Here is a 25,750-nt window from a genome sequence, read left to right as displayed (position 1 = left end):
GTAAATCTCTTTGTGAATCGGAGTATTAAAAACACCTGAGAATGTTGGAAGCTTCGAATACTGGGAGGTGGATATGAAGCAATCATCAGGAGATCAGTTCCTCTATCTCCTGATGAGAAGTAAAAGTATATCCTAATGAATGCAACGGTCGACATTTATCTGAGATGTCGCCGTCCACATATAATGTTGATTGATAGCATCATTTCTTATGACGAGAACCTTGCAAAGAAGTAGGATAAATTGATAAATTATAAATATATATCCCACAAGATTACCGACATTAGTTTCTGCCATGAGTCTGATAATTGAGTCAGAGCACGGTTTGATACTGAAAATCTTCGAAATATACATGTACTGGTGGTAGGACCTCTTGTGAGTCCGCGCGGGTAGGTACCACCACCCTGCCTATTCCTGCCGTGAAGCAGTAATGCGTTTCGGTCTGAAGGGTAGGGCAGCCGTTGTAACTATACTGAGATCTGGAACTTATATCTCAAGGTGGGTGGCGCATTTACGTTGTAGATGTCTATGGGTTCCAGTAACCACTTAACACAGGTGGGCTGTGAGCTCGTCCATCCATCTAAGCAATAAAATATATATATATATATATATATATAATTTAAGCATGCTCTTAAATTTAGTATTCTAAAAAGCTCCATTTGAGCTGTACGTAGTAGTATAATAATAATAATAAATATCTAGTAACAAATTACGCACGGCCATCCAGCCCCAAATTGATATTCCCTGCCTTACGGGTACCCGTGATTGACATACATACTTATATACGTTTAAACATCACACGAATGTTTACCGGGTATGGAAATATGTAGAACCCGCGACCCTCGGCGCACAGTCAGCTGCGCTAATTACTGCTCTACTGAAACAGTCAGTAGTATTTTTTGAACTTTAACACAATTTTCAGAGGATTCCTCCTACATCTATACAAATAAATAAAATTGGAGTGTCTGTTTGTAATAATAAAATAACCACTTTTAACTAAATGCGTAAGTATGTATACCACAGTACATATGTCAATTTTTATTTTTTATGTTTGTCTGTCTGTTTGTTTGGTCCGGTTAATCTCTGGAACGGCTGGACCGATTTTGACGAGACTTTCACTGATAGGTATCTGATGATATAAGGAGTAGCTTAGGCTACTTTTTTTAGACTAGATTTAGATTTTAGATTTTTTAGACGCCCCGCAGCGTCACCTGCGGCACGACAATAACCGCGAGTAACATCGCAGGACTCAGCTATCAATAATAAAATTTAATGTTTCCGAAGCGAAGCGAGGGCGGGCCGCTAGTTAAAAATAACTAAGAGCGTAAATGAGAAATTAACTATTTTATTATTTGTTCTTATAGTTTTAAATGGCTAAGAAAGTCCATAATCGAATAAAATAACACATTCGATGCACGTCAGGCCCTATAACTAAGTAAGTATAATATAAAAACTATTATAAAAAACACGTTTAAATAGCAAATCGAACTAGCTATTAAAATTGGTTTTTTATTCTGTTGATATTACTCTGGATATTAAAGCGAGGTTATAAAACTATTAAATTGTCATCGGTTCTTTATGTTTAAAGATTCTATTACCTACAAACAAATATACCAAACTAATAAAAGCGTGTAGAAAAATAAAGTAAGGCTTACTTATATTATTAGTCTTTTTAAAAGACAAATTATTTGAGAAATATGTTGCCTTATTAAATTTTTTTGGTTTTGGTTAAATTAAATCACCTTATCATCCCTAAAGAGAACGGAACAAAACAGACAGAAGATGAAGGACATAAAAATCCAAGAAATACTGAAAGGGCGGAATAAAGTAAATAACGGTGCTGACGCAGGGCTATCGACCGCAAGGGTTTTTGTACCAAAATTCGTCCTATTGTAATGCCGAATGTAGAACATCGAGGTTGGATATTATACCTATATAATATCAATATGATATTTTATGTATCCACCTATAAAAGCTAATAAGTTATATTGATAGTAACTATTTCTGACGTAAAGCAAAGGACATTGGTTGCGCTGGTTTAAAACTTAGTTAGTTTTAGGTTTCGAAAAATAGCAACATTTTAATTTGGTTTTGCAAATCCTGTCCCATCCCTCTCCGGCACTTTACCTACGGACGCGTGCGAGCGAGATCGTGTGGTGACATCGAGACGAAAAAATATGGCTGAACAACCGCGCGCGCGCTTCGTGTCTTTGTTATGTTAAATACGTAAATAAGTGAAATCGTTGGTGTTTCTCATCGCGAAGTGGTACGAGTCTGCAGTAAGGACTACATAAAGGTATTGTGCATCCTTCCTTTAACGCAGAACTGCCGCTTCTTATCGTTTCTTCCCGCAGTCTGTGTCCTTCATTTGCAACGACCAAATTTCAAATATTTTCGTAGTTTGCTTATCTCGCGTCTACAGACATTTTTATTCAAAGGATACATGTATATACGTTATTCCAATGATATAGATTTTTTTTTTAATTTATCTAAAGGACGACATTCCCGCCTTTATACATATTTATGGACTTCGAAAACAGACACGTCAAATTCTAAATACCCCTTCATGAATAAGCAAAGACTTTTTTGGTCAATTATCACGTTTTTTCAATGTTTCGAATTGTGTATTTACAGTTTCACGGCCATCAACGATCATAGTGTTATTCGTTGAAATTTGAGTACGAGAGTATGCTTAATACCGTCTAATATTTTACGAAAAATTATTTAATAAGATTTCGTTGCGCACAGAATGAGCTAGCAGCATCTTACAGTATGACAGTTTGCTTGATTTGAGGTTTCATCTTCACGACAATAGGGTCTCAGGTGTGAGATAAACACCAAACCCCTACTCAATTGAAGTAAGGTTTTTAAGATTCATTGACCTGGCCATTTTCATCGTAAACTTTAAAGAATTCGAAACATCAATAAAAAGTATGAGAGCTTTGTCGAAAGTTTGTTTTTTTAATTTTGGTAGACTAGTTCATCTGGTAGTCATAGTAATTTATCTGGTAAAATATGATGATACATTTTCTTAAGAAATGCTATTGTTTTTGTTTTGTTGTTTAAGTTCCTAAGACCTGGTGGTCCCAAGGTAAGGCAGAAGGATTTAACAGTATTTCGCCATCGCGATCAGTATTGGGCTACACGCTTTATTCGGACCGGGCTAGCCTGATTGTCTTCATCTTCGCTGTTACAGTGCGCTCCCAAGTCTGCTTGAGACGACTTACTTTACGCTTCATCTGGAGGCGTCCACTCCAACACTTGCCTCGGGATCTGTGTGGGCTCTCTCCTCACTCCATGTCCAATTCTGACGCATGATCTGCTTGTCAATTAGGATTTCGCGACACGCCTCTCACAGACGTTCTTTGGAGATTTTCTCGGGCCATAAAATGGTAATTATTTGCTGCAAGCAGTGGTTGATGTACGCCTGAATTGGCCGATTGGAGATCTTTATAATTTTCTTTCATGTTTCGCACCATTACAGCAAGACAGATTTCACTGAAGAGATGCTATAATTATGTAATATTAATATTATAGTAAAAAGTCATCAAGCTACAGACGCAGTTAATTTCCTATTATGTAGCTGGAATTTTTCTTCTTCACTTCAATATTTCTTTTGTAGTAAGGGAGATGCGATGACGGGCTGTTAACTAAGAATTCAGTAACTAGCTACGGTCCTAAGGAAAGATGTAAGAGTTAACGTGAAGCTAACGGTGTTTGAAATTTTCCTATCATATAATATATCGAGATCAGAGCAAATTGTTTTAAAACATTATTTAATATTTCCGTTTGATAAATAAGAAAGTCTAACATCGTGTAAACATTAGTCTTGATTAAAGACAGACAAAAGCAACACTCAGAAAAGTGTTGTATTTAAATTTCCATTCATTTGAAAATGAAATAAAGGAGGCGGTCTAAATTCTTAAAATTTTTTTGAACAAAGAGTTTATTTGTCTCGTCCAGAAACGGTTACTTAATTTAAGATAAAAAATGTTTCAACGTAATTAAAAAAATAAAAAGTTGCGCAATACTTTGAAGGTTCTACCGGAAGTTATTAGATATACATATAAGAACCACTTCAGTTGTATTATAGAGTGTGAAGTTGTAGTGAGCGACGCAAATATGATGATAGTGTTTGAATCCCGAAGGCAGATACCAAATTTTCTAATAAAATATTTATTTCACACCTGATCATGAACGACTTCCGCGATTAAGGATTTACATCTTGTAGTAAAAATAAAATCAGTAAAAAATAATGTCTTCCGTAATCACTTGTGGTAGGGTATCTTCTGTGCTCGTACCACACTGCATATTTCTGCCGAGAAGAAGTAATACATTGTTTGAAGAATAGGACAGCTGTTGCGCTGTCCCAAAGTAGCGGCTAAGTCAACAGTCCCCAAAACATCACACCGTGACCACCCCTACTCACCCTAAGACATAAAATCAATCATCAACCATATTAACTTTATTATAAAGTGGTTGTTAAATCTTTCAAGCAACACTTACAGCTGAGCTAAGTTTCACAAATACAGTTCTCCGGTATTTTACATATTTTCTAACATTTTTAACAGGATCATTAACATGACCTATCGATCGATGACTTATCAATCTGCATTTGCAAGAAGATTTGCAACTTCAAGATTATTGAAATTTGCACAAGTATCAAGGACCGATGACTTGACCGATAACTAGTTTCTACTTGGGCATCTTTTTACCGTGACCAGGAGGTAAACAAAATACGATATACTTCTTTAGTTTAACTTTTTATTATGACGTGGTTTTAATTTTCGAACTAAATGTCGTGAGCAACGAATTAAGTAATATTAAGACATTGTTCTAATTGTCATTTAAATGATAAGGTGTTGTTTTGATTAATGTCAAAAAATGTAGGCCAGACGCCACCGTAATGCCAGAGCTTAAAAAAAGCGGTACGTGGTCGGGTCAGTCAGAACAAAACTGTCAGTTTACCCTATCATTGTGACAATTATTTATTAAGTTACATTAAGTATTATTCAAAAGGTTTTATTGACTTTTATTGCAATAAACTGAGTGTCACAGAATACGAATGATGACGCTGCTGCTCAGCCATCCATAGTACCGTCATATATTTTTACTATGCGATCTTTATCTTTTATTATTCGATCTTCATCTTGCAAGTATGAATGTAATTGGAATCAAAGAAACAGTGTTTTCATTATTTAAACAATTTCATGTGTGATTTTAATTCATTTAAGTTCTGAATTATCGCAATTCAATCCAAACTCATACCTCTGCACAGTGAACATTGAAAGCCTCAATCGAACAATCAAATTGAATGCCCATTTATGCAAATATGTTTGGAATGTTGAACTATGCGTCCTTATAATATAGCAGAATATAGTATACGCACTCATTTAAGGTAAATAAGTTGCCAGACAAAACTTTGTTTAAGTTAATAAATATTCAAATCGATTAATTGAATTTGAATCTGTGTTATTATTGAAAGTCGTTTTAATTTTGAACCCGTACCGATTTATATCATTATTATTTATTTTTACCTTTCAATCTGCCGCAACAATATTTCTTAATTTTCATTCAAGGGAAAAGACATATATTATTTCTTAAAAATTAGGACTTCAATTTCGAATCTCAGGGTGGGCGAAGAAGTTTAAATAATTGTCGTAAGACACTGAAAGAATTTTTCAAATCGGACCAGTAGTTCCTGAGGTTAGCGCGTTCAAACAAACAAACTCTTCAGCTTTATTATATTAGTATAGATTGATTTACATTATAAATTGTCGAAATTGTAAAATCATAAACAAATCAAAAGGTCTAGAAAGTGATAGTAAACTCAATCTGGAAACTAAATCAAAATTGGCATTTAGCTGAGGTTCAATTTGCGTTTTTATTTACGAAAAGCCAACAAGGGCTCTCTGGGGAAGTTTTAGCGGGGAAATATTTAATAGGCGACCTTTTAATGCAAAGTTGAAGCAGTCTCCGCAAATATCTTAACGGTCATTGTTATCCGTTGATTTTCCTAATAGTAAACGCATTTGAACGTGGAATCTCAATTAGAATCCGTGAATTTAAGCCGGTCTTCTCTTCTTGCTTGTGTCGAAATAAATTATTACTTGATTGCACCATACACAAGCTCACTGCAGATATTAAATGATCACCTCGACGTGTGAGGTTGAACTTTGAATCGTTTTCCGTAAAAGCTGCTACGTCAAACCAGAACTGACGACTGCTTTACGATAGACAAAAAGGTAATAGAACATGGATATGGATATGCGAGTTCGAAGTCGTCGTGGCCTAAAGGATAAGGCGTCCGGTAAATTCGTATCTAGCGATGCACCGGTGTACGAATCCCGCAGGCGGGTACCAATTTTTCAAATGAAATATTTACTTAATAAATGTTCACGGTAGACTTCCACGGTGAAGGAATAACATCGTGTAATAAAAATCAAACCCGCAAAATTATAATTTGCGTAATTACTGGTGGTAGGACCTCTTGTGAGTCCACACGGGTAGGTACCACCACCCCGCCTATTTCTGCCATGAAGCACTAATGCGTTTCGGTTTGAAAGGTAGGGCAGCCGTTGTAACTATACTGAGACCTTAGAACTCATATCTCAAGGTGGGTGGTGCATTTACGTTGTAGATGCCTATGGGCTCCAGTAACCACTTATCATCAGGTGGGCTGTGAGCTCGCCACACATCGAAGCAATAAAGAAAAAAAATGTCCTACTATTAGAGGTGGATTAACTATTGCTTTTATCTGTTTAGGTTCAGCAACATAGTCTCGCTTAGAAGCAGCCGAGTCCTCTCTTCGAGTACATTTATTAACATTACCATGACCACGTTTCCCTCGTTACACTCCGAGGTACCAGCACAACGAGCTAAAGAAACTCATCAAAACTTTTTTTTTTTTTACTCCTGGCAACGAGTACACCGCACTGAGTTCGTGACATCTTCGCAACGCAAGTAAAACTTTGCCCATTTAAAACTTACTGAATAGGTAATTGACATTTTTATTATGAGACAAAACGAGATGAGATGTAAATTAGTTGTTTGTTTGGTCTGTTCTGGACATAATTGAGTTTGCTAAACTAAAAGTAAGAGTTTTAAAACGTGGCCGGAATTTAATTATGGTTTTTAAATTGGAACTTTAAAAGAATCGATCGAGAAAGATAGCAGAGGCTGAACATATTTTATAAATTTTAAAAGAATTGTATACAGTCTGAACAAGACACAACGCGCCATAGACGCGGGCATTCACCGTTCAGTAAGAAATTTAATTCGCGATTAATTTAATATTAAGTAACTAGCTGACCCGGCAGACTTTGTAGTGCCTCAATCGATAAATAAAAGACCTAAACTTTTGTATTAAATAAACTTAAAACAAACAAAAGGAAGCCGTCCGACGGGGGACACATCAAAGGAAAAAACCTTTTAAATCTTCTTTGGGCTACAAATAATCCAAGACCAAAATTAGCCAAATTGGTCCAGCCGTTCTCAGGTTTTAGCGAGACTAACGAACAGCAAGTCATTTTTATATATATAGATGTTGGAAGATACTTTGTATTTTTTCTTTATCATTGACTTTGAAGCCAACGTTCACATAATAGAGTAGTGAACAACGCTCTTTCATTGCTCTTATGATTAATATGAACGATTAGCTGATTTAGTAGATCACGATATCTCTCTGCTTATAACATGAGCATAGTTTTAAAATCCGCTAGCTTCTTGCAACTACTAACGCAATGACAAGGGATTCAACCTACGACCATATCCGATAATCATGTTTTTTAGCTACTCGTATTCCAGAACAAATTCAAACTTTGATGTAAAAGATAAAAAATAGTACAAAGAGGCGACTCAGTTATGCTATATTTCAAAACAGAACGCATACCTAAAGCAATTATATACTTAAATACTTTCTTTCAAATAGCTTTTTGTTTTTTTTATGTTTGAGTGTGTGTGTTCCGGAGGCCTTTCCAGTTTTACCAGGAGCTTCTTGTCATTATCCGAACCGATAATATCATCCCTCGGGCTTTTATATAGAAATCAATCATCGTCTTTATACAAATTTAAAGCAATTAGACAAAACTAGGAATACTACACGCAGTCTTCCAACTTTGACTTATGTATCTAAAATTCGGGTTTGCAGTCACGTATTTACATACAAATGTACATATATTGAATAATTCAAAGCCCGGCTTAACGTGCCGTTCTCTTCGAATCACGCTAAAAGAATACAAATTGACTTTGCTGTTGTTCATTGCACGTCCTTCCTAAATTATAATTTAATTTAATTAAATTGTACAAAATTTTATATCGAATTCGAGTAACGTAAATAAGATTGACCTATGCTTAATTTAACTAAAAAATATATTAACGGGTACATACTGGTGGTAGGACCTCTTGTGAGTCCGCACGGGTAGGCAACACCGCCCAAGAAACAGTAATGCGTTTCGGTTTGAAGGGTAGGGCAGCGGTTGTAACTTTACTGAGACCTGAAAACTTATATCTTAAGGTGGGTGGCATTTAAGTTGTAGATGTCTGTGAGCTCCAGTATCAAATCCGTTCACCAATCTAGGCAATAAAAATAAATATAAAAAAAGGTAAAAAAATCTTATTTGACCTTCGATGTATCAAACCATTTATTATTTATTAGCACGCACGCACGCACGCCCGCACGAAAAACAGGCGAACCTACCCGTGCGGACCCACAAGAGGTCCTACCACTAGTAAAAACCTTGAATACTTTTCCATCATAATAGATGACTCAATTCCTATAAGACTTTCAAAACATTAGTCAGTTTAGAAGCGAGTTGTTCGCGTCTGGAAATCCATTAAAACAATAAATCAAATTCGAAATGGATGAACCAAAAATGGCAAACGGATAACGTCGAATTCCAGTGTTCAGTTATACCAATTAACGCAGAAGTTGAAAACTTTTTTGTTTAACACTCTGTATTCGGACAGTTGGCGAACGAAAATTGTTCTCCCATTCAATCAGGAACACTAACATGCCAGCTTTGACTTTCACAATGGCATATCAAATTTATACAGCCACCGGATAATGCTGATTGGGGTTTCAACAATTTTAACTTTATTTGGCATAAATTCTGCTCTTTTAGCTTCTTAGAATACCGTTTTGTATATATAGAATTTGGAACTGAGCCCACAACTATTATATAATTATAAAGCTGTACGTACGGATTACCTAAGACATTTTGTACATTTATTGGAATATATTTTATGACCTGGTCTATCAATCTATCTATAAATTTAACGAAAGCTTTTTGTAAGAAAAATGATATTATGAAATGAAATGAAGTTGATTAATATAAAACATGGCATGAAATGAAATGAGATAAGATGAGATGATATGGGATGAAATATAATCTCAGTAAAATGGTGGTCATCTACTGAGACTTTTTCGGTGGACTTTTTGGAGGATCCCGAGAAGTTACGTTCAGCGGCTTTATTTCATTTTCCTACATTTGTGCACTTTCACATATAGTAAACAATTAATAAACCACCGTTATCACATATTTAAACCTGAAGAAACACTAAATAGACAAATTAAAACAAATAACACAACTTCACTCCTCGCGTTCCCGCCAAAAAGTCATTTTATTGGAATAACGTAATGACGTAACCAATTAAACAGACTCCAAAAATTTCGCAAGTGGGAATCTTCTTTAAGATAAAACAAAACATACCCAAGAGTGTGTAGGTATGTGAGGCACAATCGTGATTCATTAAACGGGGGAATTCAAGTAATTTCTAAAAGGAAAATTAAAAAAAACGAGCTTATCTTGGTAAGCCCTCGTCGCAATTACAGTCTGGCTAAACAAGTTAGTTTTTTGCTGTCTTTCTCCTCGATTTTTTTAGCTGCTCGTAGAGGCAACTTCGTTACTCTACATCGCTCTTGCCTGCAACATTTATTACCTAATTTACGATGCTAGATTGTGTTATGAGATAAGCGTATGTGTCATTCACTTATTTCATTTAATATAAGTAACAAAGATCATAGTATTTTCTTCGGTTGTCGGGAGTCTTAAATAAAATTAAAACTACTTTAAGGTTTAATATCGCAATTTTTATTGTTGTTATAACATTACCGATTTTTCTAATACTTTGCGTACATTTTTGTCGTCCTTGACCAAGCTCAATGAAAATCGTGAGACTGAACCGTAAAAGTAATTTTCATTATTTATAGTATCATTCTAAATTCTAAATTTTGTTTGTTATCGTAATGTCTGGAATAATAGAATAATATATGTGGTTAAATATCAATGTTAAGATGACTAAGAAGCATCGCAGCAAGATGTTTTGTAAAATGCAAGGTACAAATAGAAAATTAAGAAAAAATACTTTTATCGTCTTACTTACTAATAAGGAAATCTTTTTCGTTTTCTTCGAAGGCAGAAAATATTGATGGTGAGTGCTAGTTGCTCATCAACATCAACAATGCCACGGCCATAGTCAAGCCGCTGTAAATCGCGGCCTAGTTTAACAAGAGTCAAATCACCTGATGGTACCACTATGCGAGTCGTGAGCTCTTAAATCTAAGTGATAAAAATTATAAAAAAGACCGCAAAAAGACCACACAGTAACTATATTAAGACCACTAAAAGGACCTCACAGTAACTAAGTATATTAAGACCACTAAAATGAATTTAAACTAAAAGTGAATATTTATATGTTTCACCAATACTTTTACTGCTACGCTTATGTTTTGGAACTTTGAACATTACTTTTCATTCAAACTCTGAAGAAGCTCTCTAGCTGTTCCGTATAGGCAAATTAATTAATTATAATGTGAACTGGAATAATATTTCTTTATTTACTATTTATATTTAAAGTGATTGTTATTGATGTGTCTAGACTTCTGATGTTTCGGGTTTGTTGCTACTCCAACATATATACTTATGCACAAATGATACACTTTTCAATACGCCACAAATTAACATTTAATTCCGACATAAATTTCCGCCGTGTCAATGCACACTACCGACCGCAACGGACACACTACAACCGGTTTGTTGTGACGTCAGGGTGATAAGTCATCGCCCGCGCATAGCCGTCAGTGCACCGACCTGACATTAATTAGAGCCTACCCGCAAAACGTAACGCCTGCTTATGCTTTTGTGCTATAGCTTTGTGTTTTCCGCTTTCAATACTTCTACTGTGCTTGTTTCTTATATAATATCCCTTCTGTTTAATATAGCAGCCACAATAATGTCCTAAAGCAAAGCTTACCAATAAAAAGGTAATTGTAACTGTTTGGTGGTCTCAGCATGGTGTTATTCGTTATAGCTTTCTCCGATCTGGTCAAGCAATAACGACAGATGTCTACTGTGCTAAACTCCGAACAATGATAGCAAAACTTGCATTAAAACAGCCCCGACTCATGAATCGATCTTCACCATTATTGCTCCATTATAACGCGAGACCTCTTACAGCACCAGAAACCGTTTTAACTCTACAGGAACTGCAATTAGATACCATTCGTCACCCTCCGTATTCGCTAGACCTTGCTTCAGTGGAGTAGCATTTTTTTCGTGATTTGGACAATTTTCTACGTGATAAAAAGTTTTCTTCCTCGGAGGCAGTACAAATTGCTTTCACATAGTTTGTAGAATCTAGATCACCAGAGTTTTATCGCAAGGGCATTAATGACCTTTCTATTAGATGGCAGCAATGTATAGATAATAATGATAGATATTTTGATTAAATAAATATGTTAAATGAAAAAAAACAAATTTCATTTTTTCAGTACAAATCGGCAGTTTCATACTTTAACACCTAATGTTACAAAAAAATCATCCGTTGTCATAACCGCAAGCATTAATAATGCATATAATGTTTCCAAAAATATCTCAATTCTTCACATAGCTTCTTTAAGGAATGAGCTCATAACTGGAATGAATCTATTCGAATATAAATCAAACCTTTCTTGATCAAAAGTATTCAGAAAGCTAAAAGAGAAACCAAACAAGGAAAATTTTCAAGAAAAATACATCTTCATCAATTTCATCCGTATTTCTTGTTCAGCCAATGGCTGTAAATATGTTTTTATTATTATTATTATTATTATTTCCATACGCGCTTATTGTGCTTTGTTTGTTCTAAAATCGGAAACAACAAATTTTATTTTATAAGTCTTTAAATTCGTGCGTAAAATACAGAATATAAGTTAAAATGCTAGTAAAAACTAGGTCTTAAAAAGTTAATAGCATTTTTTTTTTAAAGTTATTCCGAGTAAGAGCAGTGTTTTTTAAGTAGGATTTCCAGTTTAGCCTTACCTTAGTTTTAGTCTTAGGACGTATTATGAATTCGAACGGGTGATTTTTAACACCCTCCCTAAATAGTTCTGCCACGAGGCAATCATACTAATATCGAATAATTAAGTTGTAAAGGAAGGATACCATTATACAATACGATTGAAAACTCACATCTCATTTGTGAATGGCAATATTCACCGTCGTCATGTATCAACCTTCACGTAATCATTTAACATCTGGTGGTTCTTTTTTATTGCTTGGATAGGTGGAGCCCATAGACATCTACCGCGTAAATGCGCCACCCACCTTGAGATATAAGTTGTAAGCTCTCAAGTATAGTTACAACGGCTGCCCCTCCCTTTAAACCGAAACGCATTACTGCTTCACGACAGAAATAAGCAGGGCGGTTGTACCTAGCCACGCGGACTCACAAGAGGTCTTACCACCAGTTCTTAGTGAACAAGTTTAATAAGAAATTTATTAGATTATTTACCCATGTAGGTACTATGTTTGTGTACAAAGGTAAAACGACGCTGACAGGCTTTTAGCAGCAGCCGGCGGGTTCCACGCTCCGAACTCATCACATTCATATCTAAGCAATCCCGAAATTAATTCTACGAAAATGATTTCGTGTGATGCTATTAAATTGCGCTATTCGGCTAACGTCCTTTTCACGTTAAATGTATCTATACTTTTATACTAATATTATAAAGAACAAAGATTTGTTTGTTTGTATTGAATAGGCTCCGAAGCTACTGAACCGATTTGAAAAATTCTTTCACTGCTTGGAAGCTACACCATCCCCGAGTGACATAGGCTATATTATTTTTTAACAAAAATTAGGAATCCTTACTAAAACTCCAATAATATAACCCAAGGTGTAAAAAAATTACCTAACATTTTTGTTAAAGTCCCGAGCGAACCTGGATCAGCCCGAATATTTCAATATAATATGTTAAAATAATCCTTGGATCTACTAATTTGATTTTAACAGTTTATTGAAGAAATCATGTGAGTAACAATTTCTAACGCTAAACGAAAACGTGGTTTGATCAATTTTTCATTAGTAGACCCAAATTTTTCATTAATAACCAAAGACAATTAAATCTGGTGTCCAACGGTTTCTGTATCTCACAGAACTGAGCGCGGGCGTCATCCTTTAGAAATAAAATCCGAGTTTCTATTACAAAGGAAATACGAATTATCTTCCATCCTTCAAACGAGAACACTTGACTTGGGACAAAAATGTAAAGAACTCTCTGATACGATGATAATACGCAAACGTGGACTCACGAGCCACTACAATACCGGGAATACAGAAGAATCATCTTAATCGTCTTATTTCAAGCGAAGAACACGGAGAACATCCAAAATAGCTTCTAAAAACTCAAGCTATTGTGGAGATCGTAATAGCAGGACATACGATTATCATGCATGATCCCTTAGCCTCACCTGCAAGAATTTTCAAAGAAAATTTCGGTTAATGCCAGCCAATACGACTATCATGTATAATCCTTTAACTTCACGTGCAAAAATTTTCAAAGAAAATTTCGCTCAATGCCAGCCATTTTCATAATAAAACGTTACCGCTTTATGAAATCTTATGACGTTCACGGAGATACAGTACCTGCAGAAACGTGGACGTCATCCGAGAATTTCGCTTAAAAAATAACGGTACCATTCCGGTAAACTGGAGATTGAACGGGCTCTTTTACTCGAAGATCCTCCCTGAGGCTAGCGAAAGGGTAAATTGGTACATTCTGAAGCCGCATTTTGTACGAACAGGCCGTTATTGGGGTCCCGAACTGGAGGCCAAGCGAGTCGATTTACTGCCTAGTTCACCGTAACGCTGATATTTACCTGTGTCCACCTAAAAGATCCCTTCATGTGTATGAAATACATATTATTATGAGAATAATGAAATCCGCTACCGTCGTGAGCGGTCGTCATATCGGAAATACTATCTCTATTGTTGAAATCTTTCTATTGAATTGTATTTTCAACTATTGTCGATGTCTTTTGAAATATTAAAAGGTCCGTTAGATTTTGGAAACATCGTTGTTCCTATATTCCAAATTAAGGATAACAGTGGACGATTTTAGTTATTTTGAGAGAACACAATATTTAGAAATAATTTTTTTTTTTTTTTTTTTTTTATTGCCCTTGTAGGCAGACGAGCATACGGCCCACCTGATGGTGAGTGGTTACCGTCGCCCATGGACTTCAGCAATGCCAGGGGCAGAGCCAAGCCGCTGCCTACCGTTTAATACTCTCCACAAGCCTCGTTTGAAGAAGGACATGTCATAGCGCTCGGGAAACACCGTGGAGGGGAGCTCATTCCATAGCCGGATGGTACGTGGCAAAAAAGACCTCTGGAAACGCACTGTGGATGACCGCAGTGGCTCCAGGTAGTATGGATGAACTCTACTCCGGTGGCGGGCGGTGCGATGGTAAAAACGAGATGCCGGTATCATCTCGAACAATTCCTCAGAGCACTCCCCATGGAACATACGGTACAAAATGCAGAGGGAACCGAAGTCCCTCCGCAGACCCAGAGGCTCCAAACGATCCGTGAGAATGGGATTATCGACAATCCGAACGGCCCTCCTCTGTATGGAGTCAAATGGTATTATTTTCCATGTCGACATATAGCAACAATATTAAAATCAATCAAATGTCAAAAATGTCAATCTGAACCTATAGGGTTTTTCAATAGGGAAGCTAGGGAACTTTGACAGCTCATAGTGGCCATATTGGTTAAGCTGTCAAATTTCGCACGAACACATACTTAGTCGTGATATTTCACCATGAAACGCTAGACGCTTGTCCGCCGGAATCATCGGCCCTTACTTCTTCGAAGATACGCAAGAAGCCGCGCTCACTATCAATGGCGACCGATATCGGGCGACACAAAGTTAATTTGGCCTCGGATAGATGGTATGGATTTCACAAGCATGTGGTTCCAACATGACCGCGCCACTTGCCACACAAAACGGGAAGCATGATTATTTTTATTATTATTATTATTTTTTATAATTTTTTATTACCACATCCGATATGAGAAATTCGAAGGCGCGTGAGATCGTGTGATTTAACACCGCTCTACTTTCTATGGGGCTACGTGAAATCTCTAGTCTATGTAGACAAACCACAGTCTATAGCCGCCCTGAAGGCCAACACAACTCGGGCTCTGCGTGAAATAGAATCCCATTATTGCGAAGATGTCATACAAAATTAGTCCACCAGGATGCATCAACTACAGCGGAGGCGCGGCTGTCATTTGGCTAAAATTATTTAACATACATAATATCATTGAATACCCTTTAAAATAAAATAAAAATTGTGGCAATAACCATTAAACAGGTTTTTTAATTTTATTTTTAAGTTCGAGCACTCTCAATGAAAAACCCTTTAATTACAAGTTACTTCAAATGAAAAATCAAACAAATTTTAAATGCCAACACAGAGTTTATTTACATAACAAACATACCTTGATTCTAATAAAAAGCTACTAAAGCAACTATTTTACATTTCGAAATAAAATCAAAAAGAAAAGAGCGCAGAGAAAAGTTATTTAGCAAACTCCGAGTATCGAAACTTTGGTATTGAAAACTGATGTAGCAGTTCAGTACAAATAAAAATTGCAAAGTAAACAGTAAAACAGAAACGTTGAGCTCTAGTTTCCACGGGCGGATTCATTTCCATGTTATATATGGAAAGCCAAATGTAAAAATACGTGATCTGAATACGCATCGCTATTCTGAACGGCTAGAAAAGATTATGTCTTGCGTATGTAAATTGTTAAATACATAGGTGTTTTATTCGTCACAGAAGTTTTTCTTGTGACTCCGAAAGCAATGGTTTAAACATAACATAATGATTTTTTTTATTTATTGCTTAGATGGATGGACGAGCTCACAGCCCACCTGGTGTTAAGTTACTGGAGCCCATAGACATCTACAACGTAAATGCGCCTCCCACCTCGAGATATAAGTCCTAAGGTCTCAGTATAGTTACAACGGCTACCCCACCCTTCGAACTGAAACGCATTACTGTTTCACGGCGGAAATAGGCGGGGTGGTGGTACCTACCCGTGCGGACTCCCAAGAGGTCCTACCACCAGTGATTACGCAAATTATAATTTTTCGTGTTTGGTTTTTATTACACGATGTTATTATTCCTTCACCGTGGAAGTCAATCGTGAACATTTGTTGAGTACGTATTTCATTGGAAAAATTGGTACCCGCCTGCGGGATTCGAACATCAGTGCATCGCTACATACGAATGCACCGAACGTCTTATCCTTTAGGCCACGACGAATACTTATCAAATGTTCACGATTGACTTCCACGGTGAAGAAATATCATCGTGCAATAAAAATTATACCCGCAAAATTATTAATTTCCGTAATTAATGGTTGTTTTTTTTTTTTCCACAGGAGAGAATCGCCGGATCCCCACCCGCACGGCAGGTGGGGTATGTGGGAGTCGAACCTCACTAAAAACTCTTGCCGCTCACAGCCGGCGCCCTACCCCGGACCGGGTGGGAACCCAGTCGGAGTTATTGAGACGGCGGGACAGGGTTTACGCAGAGCACATTACATCCATCCCGCCGTCCCCCAGACGCCGGACCGGCGGCCGCCAGTAACATAACCGCCGGTTCCCTCGGTCGACGGGCCAAGAGCCCGATTGATAGCGCCGCGCTACACCTTCCCCCGGAGCGGTCGGGGGAACGCGACCTACCACGCTGCCCCACGCCTAAGCTCCTCCCCGCACAAAGCGGGTGGAGCCCGAAGCTCTTAGGGGGCTGGGTTACGGACGGGACCCCGGTCCCGACCCCCTGCTCGGCGGCGGCGGGTTTCTGCGTAGTGAGGAGAGCTTTGCCTCACTCGCCCCGCCGCCTCCTTCTGCGAGATGGTGCACTCGCAGAAGTCGAGCATAGCCTTCCAAGACTCGTCGCCGCCAAGCATCGACGCCACGACGCCAGGCAGCGACAAGTCTGGTCCTATCTTTGCGACAAGGACACGGCGCTGCACCTCCAATTAATGGTTGTAGGACATCTTAGTTGATTCCACCGCCCTGTCTATTTCTGCCATGAAGCAGTAATACGTTTCGGTTTTAAGAGTGGGGCAGCCGTTGTATTGGTAGAACTGAGACCTTTAGAACTCTTGTCTCAAGGCAAGTGACGGCATTTACGTTGTAGTTGTCTACGGGCTCCACCACCACCACCAAAATAAAAATAAAAAAGCTCACGGCCCACCTGGTGCTAAGCAGTCACCGGAGCCTATAGACAAAGACCACGTTGATGCCGCCATCCACCTTGAGTTCTAAGTCATAGTTTTTATGGTAGACCGATTGGCTCATTCAAACCGAAACTAACTATTGTTTGTAATCTATGTACTGTTAATGCATAAATATAATGGCCTTTAAATTATAAATTCACGGATTGCTAACTATTATATACTAGCGACCCGCCCTCGCTCCGCTTCGGAAACATTAAAACACACATGAAACCAAAAAAAAAAAAAAAAATTTTAAAAAAGTAGCCTATGTTCATCAGGGACAATGTCGGCTTCTAATGGAAAAAGAATTTTTCAAATCGGTCCAGTAGTTTCGGAGCCTATTCGAAACAAACAAACAAACAAATCTTTCCTCTTTATAATATTAGTATAGATATTATCATAAAAGATCTCGAGCCACACCTACTTCTTCTTCTTCTGCTACAGCTTCCTCAATCTCTCCATTCGTTTTCGCCCGTTTACCTTATCTAATTTTACTTCTCCACCTGAGTTACACCTACAATATTTGGACGGCATGACGTGAGCACACACGAATAGTGGCACAATCGCATGTACTGATGTTATGAATGGGATCCTCCGATATCTAGTGACACCAAGACTTCGAATTAATCTCTTTAAATTTTTCACAACTTTCAATGGACACGGTGTCAAATTTTTATCGGTGCCAATATAATAGACGCCACAACGTGTATGCGTTACACACCCTGAGACATGAAATCGAAGTCCCAATTTTAATCTATTTCGACTGCTTCGTTCTTTCGAGCTCAGACACATAGCTGCTTTACAACAGAAATAACATAATAATAATAATCCGGCCGATTGTTGCCCACCTCGCCGGAGTGTGTCCTGCCGTCTTCCCAGGCGTGGCAGTGTTTAATACACATAATAATAATAACAATAACAACAAAAAAGGTAACAACGAATGCCATAGTGGTACTATTTGTGTAGGGACATAATATACTTTATGACGGTGAACAGCAAACACATTACCCCCTTTATGGGGATTAAACTATAGAGGTTAAAATTAGAGTTAAAAAACCCAATTCAATAGCAATCAATACAAAAGACTTACGTATTGATCTAAACTGTAAGGGTACAGGAAAATGCGTATTAGTTTTAGCAAATTCAATTCACGGAAACTTAGTGTAGATAGAGCAAGAAATGTATTTTTTGCTTCGTGGCATTACAAAAAAAGTAAATAGTTTGAACTCTGTCAGTAAGACTTTAACGGGTGGACATCGAAAGGCTAAAGGGGAACTAAAAATCGAATCGGTCTACGGCGTTAATTGGCAATTAGGTCGAATGGCAAACGTGGCATTGCATTAACGATAATCTTTAACTGCTCGTTGAAAGTATCTACTTATCCGTTTTCGCTTTGATTAAAACACAGATGCTCTTCCGAATAACTGCGTTTTAAATAATAATCATTGCTTCTACTGCTACAAAAGTTAAAAAAGATGATATAAAAGTTAAAAGTAGATGCCCTTGAGCTGTTAGGTTTTCTTCTGTGGCGCTCGGGCAACTGTTATCAAATAAAAACAGTGAGTGTTATATTCGGTAGAATGACAAGCAACAGCCCTAATGGTGCTGACTGGAACTTAAATAGCGTTTGCAATATTTAGGTATGTGCCGGTTTTTATTCCATTCCATGATAGCTACACTGTATTCGTGTACATTCGTCCGAGAGCTGGCAAATTGTCAATCGCTTTTTCCGATTCAACTGCGGTTTCGCAAAACCGGTACACAGAACCGACATTGCGAAACGATAACTTTTGAAACGGCATTACGGTCAATCTGTTCGCAGTTTTTACTCGATACTGTAAATGAAGCGGATTTAAATATTGTGTTCTATGAGGCTTTTGTCATTTCACATCGGTGCACAGGAATCGTAGTTATGGCGGAAAAAAAATATTAAAATTAATCATTATCTAAAATGTATAATAACTTTTTTTTCATGAATAAATTTTCGTCTAAATTTTTCGCAGAGCAGCCGTGAATTAAATATCAAAGGAAACGAACCGAAATATTACAGGATTATGTACTGATTAATGTGATTAAGCATTCGTTCATGTCATCACGGCCCACCTGGTGTTAAGTGGTTACTGGAGCCCATAGACATCTACAACGTAAATGCGCCACCCACCTTGAGATATAAGTTTTAAGGTTTCAGTATAGTTACAATGGCCACCCCACCCTTCAAACCGAAACGCATTACTGTTTAACGGCAGAAATAGGCGGAATGGTGGTACCTGCCCGTGCGGACTCACAAGAGGTCCTACCACCAGTAATTACGCAAAAAAAAAAAAATTCAGGTTTGATTTTTATTACACGATGTCATTCCTTCACCGTGGAAGTCAGTCAGTCGTCTGCCGCGTTTGTGCATTTGGCCGCAAACCAGCCATGCCTTACGGCTTAAAGAGTGGGCTAGGCATTATATACATTACTGCAACACTTCTGAAAGCTGAAGGCAGTAACCAATTAATCTCGGGTAAAACTAGTTTGGCGAAGGGTGGGTGACAAGGAATGGATAAGAAAAGTCGAAGACTAGGCTAAATTGAGAGAAATGATGACGAAACCTCGAGCTGACCTCAAAATCACCTAAAACCAATACCCGATAATGAAACTATGCTTAGTGGGATCTAATAAAATCCTCGCTGAGCTACAAACCGACGTCAGAGGCAGAAACTATCATATCCACAATCCTAATTAACTGAACATACAGCGTTTAAACTAGAGGTTTCGGACCTTAATCAACGCTACGTCAATTTACATAAACTCGGAGCCGCTTACATCTGAACCAAATAATTGTTACCATCAAAGTATAATCAGTTAATTCCCCACCGTAATTAATAAGGAGGGCTAAAGGAGAGCTGACAGTTTTGGCAGCCGGCTTATCCAGTGGAAAATTAATTTTGTCAAAAGTCAATCAACCGCAGTTATTTGATGTAATTTGTGAATTGGAACGCGGCTGGAGTTCCCATTGTCAGAGAAATGTAACTGACTACGCTCTTCAAATTTGAACACTTGACCTTCTCTAATCCTAACATTGAACAAGTGTTGAATTGTAATAATATAGTCAAAGTGTATTTACTAATGCCTAACTAACTGCTATCAGTATTATCTTTCATCACGCAATACAATACACCAGTATTCCGATTACGGTTAGTATTATGTACTGTATCTAAATTTGTGGTCTAACCAAGGTTTTGATTTTGTTTGAATATTTTTTTTGTACATTATCAGTAGCCATTTTAGATTTTTCGCGATCAAAAACCCACATTCTTTTTGTGTGTAATAAACCCCTTACGCACAAGATTGCCTGAAAAAGATACCTCAATGTAGTAAAAGAGCTGTCAATAGTAGTACTTTTTCATTATTGTTTCAAAGCTTTCTCTCTGTTATTTCTATGTAGTTCATTCAAACGTCTTGGACTATCTTCTTTACCTGAATATAAATATAAAGTAAAGCTCAGTAAATATACCTTCATGCAATTACCTAATTATATAATCATTCAGTTGACACGCGAGAAGACGATCAGTCATTGACCTCGATTTCGGTTTAATAAGCTAATGTCATCGCAATTATACCATGGGCACTAATAAATGAAGTTATATGGTGAACTTACATTACATTTTGTTCGTAGACGGTAATGGCTTTTTGTAGTTTTAAGATCGTTTTTCACGGGCGTGTAATCAAAATGATCACTAAGCATGGCATTTTAATGTACACCGAATTATATATTTGTTAAATTATATAAATGCGTAAATTAAGAGATTGAATCAATATTATTATTACATACGGGTTGGTTTTTAAATACCGGGTAGAAGTTTAGCAATATTTCTAGTAATTTAAAAAAAAACATGATTTTTTTAATTAACAACTTCTTTTCGCTTTATTGGTTAAATACATTAGTATTTACAATTCATTAGTAGTTTGAAAACCTTAGATTACTTTATAGTCTCTTCTTCTTTTTCTTCACCTTATCGTGTGGTCGGCACAGCTAATTTTTCTCTTCCGTTTTCTTCTATCAGCGGTAAGCTCAACGCTCACTCCTCTCTCTCTCTCTTATTATCGTCATTCACACTCTTCATCCATGACTCACTCTTCTTCTTCGGTTGACCTATTCCCTCTTGCTTACTTTATAGTATGGCATGCTTTATAGTTGAAAGAAGAACTCGTAGCTCTAAATAGCGAATTGTAAAAAAATTATGTACGAAAATGCCCGAATGTCACGTAATTTCCCGAAACGATTGTACATTTCTTGAAAGTGATTAATAAATAGTCAAAAGTTTTGAATTCAATTTATAACAAAATATCCGAAGTCGTAATCTATACTTGATTTGTCGTTCTAACAAGATTTTAATTTCGTTTAAAAGTATTACTTTTATTGAAAACTAGTCAGTCCCGGCTAGCTTTGCTGGCCGATTTATGATTTGATTTTGATCGAATCGCAACTAAACTTCATCGCCACAGGATCACTCACTAGGTAATTTTTCTCAAAATGTTATCATAATCAGTACAGCCATTTCTGAGTCTATAACAAGCATATAAAATACATAGACTTTTTAAATATAGAAAAAGATATCCTGAATGAAACTGATGATAACGGATTGATGTGCGCAAATACGTAACAGCCTCAGATCTACAATTATAATTATCTCAAAATAATTAATTTGTCATTTGGACGTTATTTCTGTTTTTATGAAGTATTCGTTTAATAATTTCACAATAAACTACTCAATCGTAAAATAATATCTGGCTTGTTAAATTACGTAATTGTTGTTGTGGTAAACATTGAATAAGCTCATGATAACTATATAATAATACTGTTACAATTAAAAATAAACAAAATATTACACTTGAATTTGGAATCTGTCATTTTTATATGATTGCTCATTGAGTTTTCTCATTTTGGCGTCAATACATTGTACAATATTTTACGATATTAAAATGGAGTGGGGTGATAAAGAGAACCGAATAGCTGTGATTGCATTACACAAAGTAGGTATGGAGCCAAATGCAATTTTTAAAACTCTCCATACGCTTGCTATTAGTAAAATGTTTGTGTACCGGGCTATTAATAGGTGCAATGAGATCTCCTCTGTTTGCGACAGTAAAAGATCTGGCCGTCCACGTAGTGTTCGTACGAAAAAGGTGGTCAAAGCAGTAAGGGAAAGAATTCGAAGAAATCCTGTCCGAAAGCAAAAGATTTTATCTCAGGAGATGAAGATTTTAAAAGATGACTTAGGACTTGCAGCCTATAAGAGACGTACTGGTCATTTCTTAACTGATAATTTAAAAGAGAATAGGGTGGTAAAATCGAAACAACTACTGAAGCGGTACGCAAAGGGAGGTCATAGAAATTTTTTGTTTACGGATGAGAATTTTTTTACAATTGAGCAACATTTTAACAAACAAAAAGACCGTATTTATGCTCAAAGCTCTAAGGAAGCTTCCCAATTAGTCGACAGAGTGCAACGTGGGCACTATCCGACTTCAGTGATGGTTTGGTGGGGTATTAGCTATGAAGGAGTGACTGAGCCATACTTTTGTGAAAAAGGTATCAAAACATCGGCACAAGTGTATCAAGATACCATTCTTGAGAAGGTAGTGAAGCCCCTTAACAACACCATGTTCAATAATCAAGAATGGTCCTTCGAGCAAGACTCGGCGCCAGGTCAAAAAGGTCGGTCTATTATGATTTATGGTCAGTTTTAGAGAGTACGGCTTGCTCTAAACGCCATGATAATTTGGAGTCTCTAAAACAATCCGTACGATAAGCTTTCTATACTTTATATTTTAAATTGTTTTATATTTATGTATTAAACTAACACACGGTAAAAGTAATAAATGTTATTTGCAATAGATTTTTTTTTCCTTTGTCTCAGTATTTATGGCAAGACTAAGTATATAGCATATTTAAAAAGCGTGGTGTCTGAGAGTCTTTGTGCGACTATAACCATTATAATTATATTAAAAGTACAAAAAATTTAACGCCATACAGCATGTGGTTTAATGGCCGAAATTATCAGATTAGCGTCATTTCAGCGAAGGTTTACGATAACATTTGTCTATTATGATATTTATGGGCTCCAAAAACCAATAACCCCAAAAAAGGTCTTGAGTTCGAAGTGCAGTCACTGCATAAAAAGTAACAAAAAAATCGATCGAACCTTTTTTGACGTTCATACTAATTGTCCACGATGAAATGGCAAATTTGTCATGAATGTCAATCTTCGTTTACCACTTCTTAGCATAACTTACCTTTGCCTTAACGCTATAACGTAACGATAAAATACACTTCACTATTCAAAAGGTCGTCGGCCCAAATTTAGAAAACTCAAAGCTTGGGTTACGGTATACATTAAAAAATGCTTTGGAAAGTACAGTCTCTTTTCATTGTAAATAAATTTAAAATGAGATACATTGTGTACAGAAATAGCAGAAAGGTATTTAGAGCTCGTTACATTTAGTCTTGAACGTACTCTTACTATGTTTTTTAAAACTAATTCTTCTTCTTAGTCGTTTGCACTCTTGGCAGAATGGTCGTGGTCATGATTTCGGGTGGTGTTGCGCTTCACAAGACGTTGCCATTCCTCGCGTACCGCGGCCTTTCTTGTACACTCGTTGACGGGACCATTTAGAGCTGTCTTTATTTGGTCGATCCATCGCAACGGTGATCTGTCGCGCAATCTTGTACCCTCTATCATGCCCTGCACCACAAGGCGCTCAACAGAGTCGTCACCCTAGTACAGAGCCCAAGTATAAACCGTCGAAAATCGAAATCTGAACCACCCTCTTCTGGATGGAGTAAAAGAGAAACAGCGGATACTTGGGAACCCGAGGTAACAGGAAATAAAAATTACTACACATTATAGTACTAGTCAATAGAAAAATAATTTTTAACTTGCACAAGCCATGTTTAAGTTAAACTCGTCGCTCTCCTTTTATGATGTGTTTTGCCTGTGTACAATAAAGAACAAATAAATAGGTAAATTGACGTTGGATTTACAAGAACGATTCAGAAGAGCGGATCGAACTGAACTGAATCTTCGGATCTAGCACCGTAAACTAGAACAGACTTTGAGATAGGCAATGTAAATAGGTCTTTATTTAATAAAGATAAGACAGCTGTATTTCTTTCTCGCCGCAGATTACGCGTGGTAGTGCGATCTCCACTCCAGAAGGGAGTCGCATCCCGGCGCGGGGGAAATTCGAGCGCGGAAGCTTCAATCTCGGCGTGGCGTGATCTAGGCATGGTCTCGCCGCCTGACGCCGATATTCGGATTCTGCGATTCCATCATTTCGCAAATGGAGGCGGCGGAGCGGGAGAAGGAGTGCTCTTCTTAACTCTCGGCGCCGTGCCATCAACGCCGAGCCGTTGGTTGGGAAAGAGTGTTCGTCCAGCTTCGGCCCCTATGAGGAAGCCGTCTCCTCCCAGTGATAGTCACGGGGAGACCTGAGGGGGTCGAGGCTGCGTCGCACGCTACCGTCCACTCTAACGCGCTGGAACCAGCAGGATGGGACGACTCATCGGCTACTACGACCCGCGTAGCTGTTGTCGCCGAACATACTGTGGAAAAGCAACCCGGTCGGCAGTGCATCGCGTTCCGACCCAACAGGCTGGTTCTGACCCAGCGGAGTATCCCGGAACACCAGCGGCATTGCTCGAGCAGCGTGACGGGCCACTGTACCGCGGAGATCGGCGTCGTTTCGCGTCGACAATCGTCTCAACGACTCGTCGGTCGGGCGTCCTCACCGCCGCAAGTCTGATTGTAGTGTTGATAGCGGAAGCCCCCCTACTTTTACCGTATTCTGACCCCAGGCGGAGATCGGACATCGGGTATGAGAGTGCAAGGTGGAGTCGTTTGGTGGAGTAGAGCTCTAAAAATATCCTCGGACCCGTGATCTGCTCCTGACATCTGCAGACCGTCAAGTCCCACATACCGCGTATGCTCCCTAGGCGCCAATACCTTATAGGAGGTTCGGTTGCCTGTCCAAAATAAACCTGTATTTATTTCAGCATATAATTGGGCGCAATTTCAGCGAATCCTTTTACAGGGGTCGTGCAGAGAGAATAAAATGTATTGTTAAATATGTTTGTGATATACCAAAATTTTGCGGTAACATTTTGCGCTGAAAAGTTTTAATTTGAATTAAAATTTAAACTTTGTAA

At 37.7% G+C, this 25,750-nt stretch overlaps 1 long non-coding RNA gene across 2 annotated transcripts; it reads left to right on the top strand.

The window, feature by feature from the left end:
- Positions 1-2,029: 2,029 nt before the first annotated feature.
- On the top strand, positions 2,030-25,750 carry LOC134198997 (uncharacterized). Of its 2 annotated transcripts, none has more exons than XR_009973311.1 (4): positions 2,030-2,293; positions 4,569-4,724; positions 6,763-6,960; positions 24,728-25,750. It is a non-coding gene; the product is annotated as an uncharacterized LOC134198997 (long non-coding RNA). The 2 variants fall into 2 exon arrangements; XR_009973310.1 differs by lacking the exon at positions 24,728-25,750 and adding an exon at positions 16,714-17,083.

The sequence above is a fragment of the Bombyx mori genome, chromosome 6 (assembly GCF_030269925.1).
Source record: "Bombyx mori chromosome 6, ASM3026992v2".
Classification (NCBI taxonomy): Eukaryota; Metazoa; Arthropoda; class Insecta; order Lepidoptera; family Bombycidae; genus Bombyx; species Bombyx mori.
The sequence above is the reverse complement of the archived record's forward strand: the minus strand, read 5'-3'. Positions and strand labels throughout refer to the sequence as shown.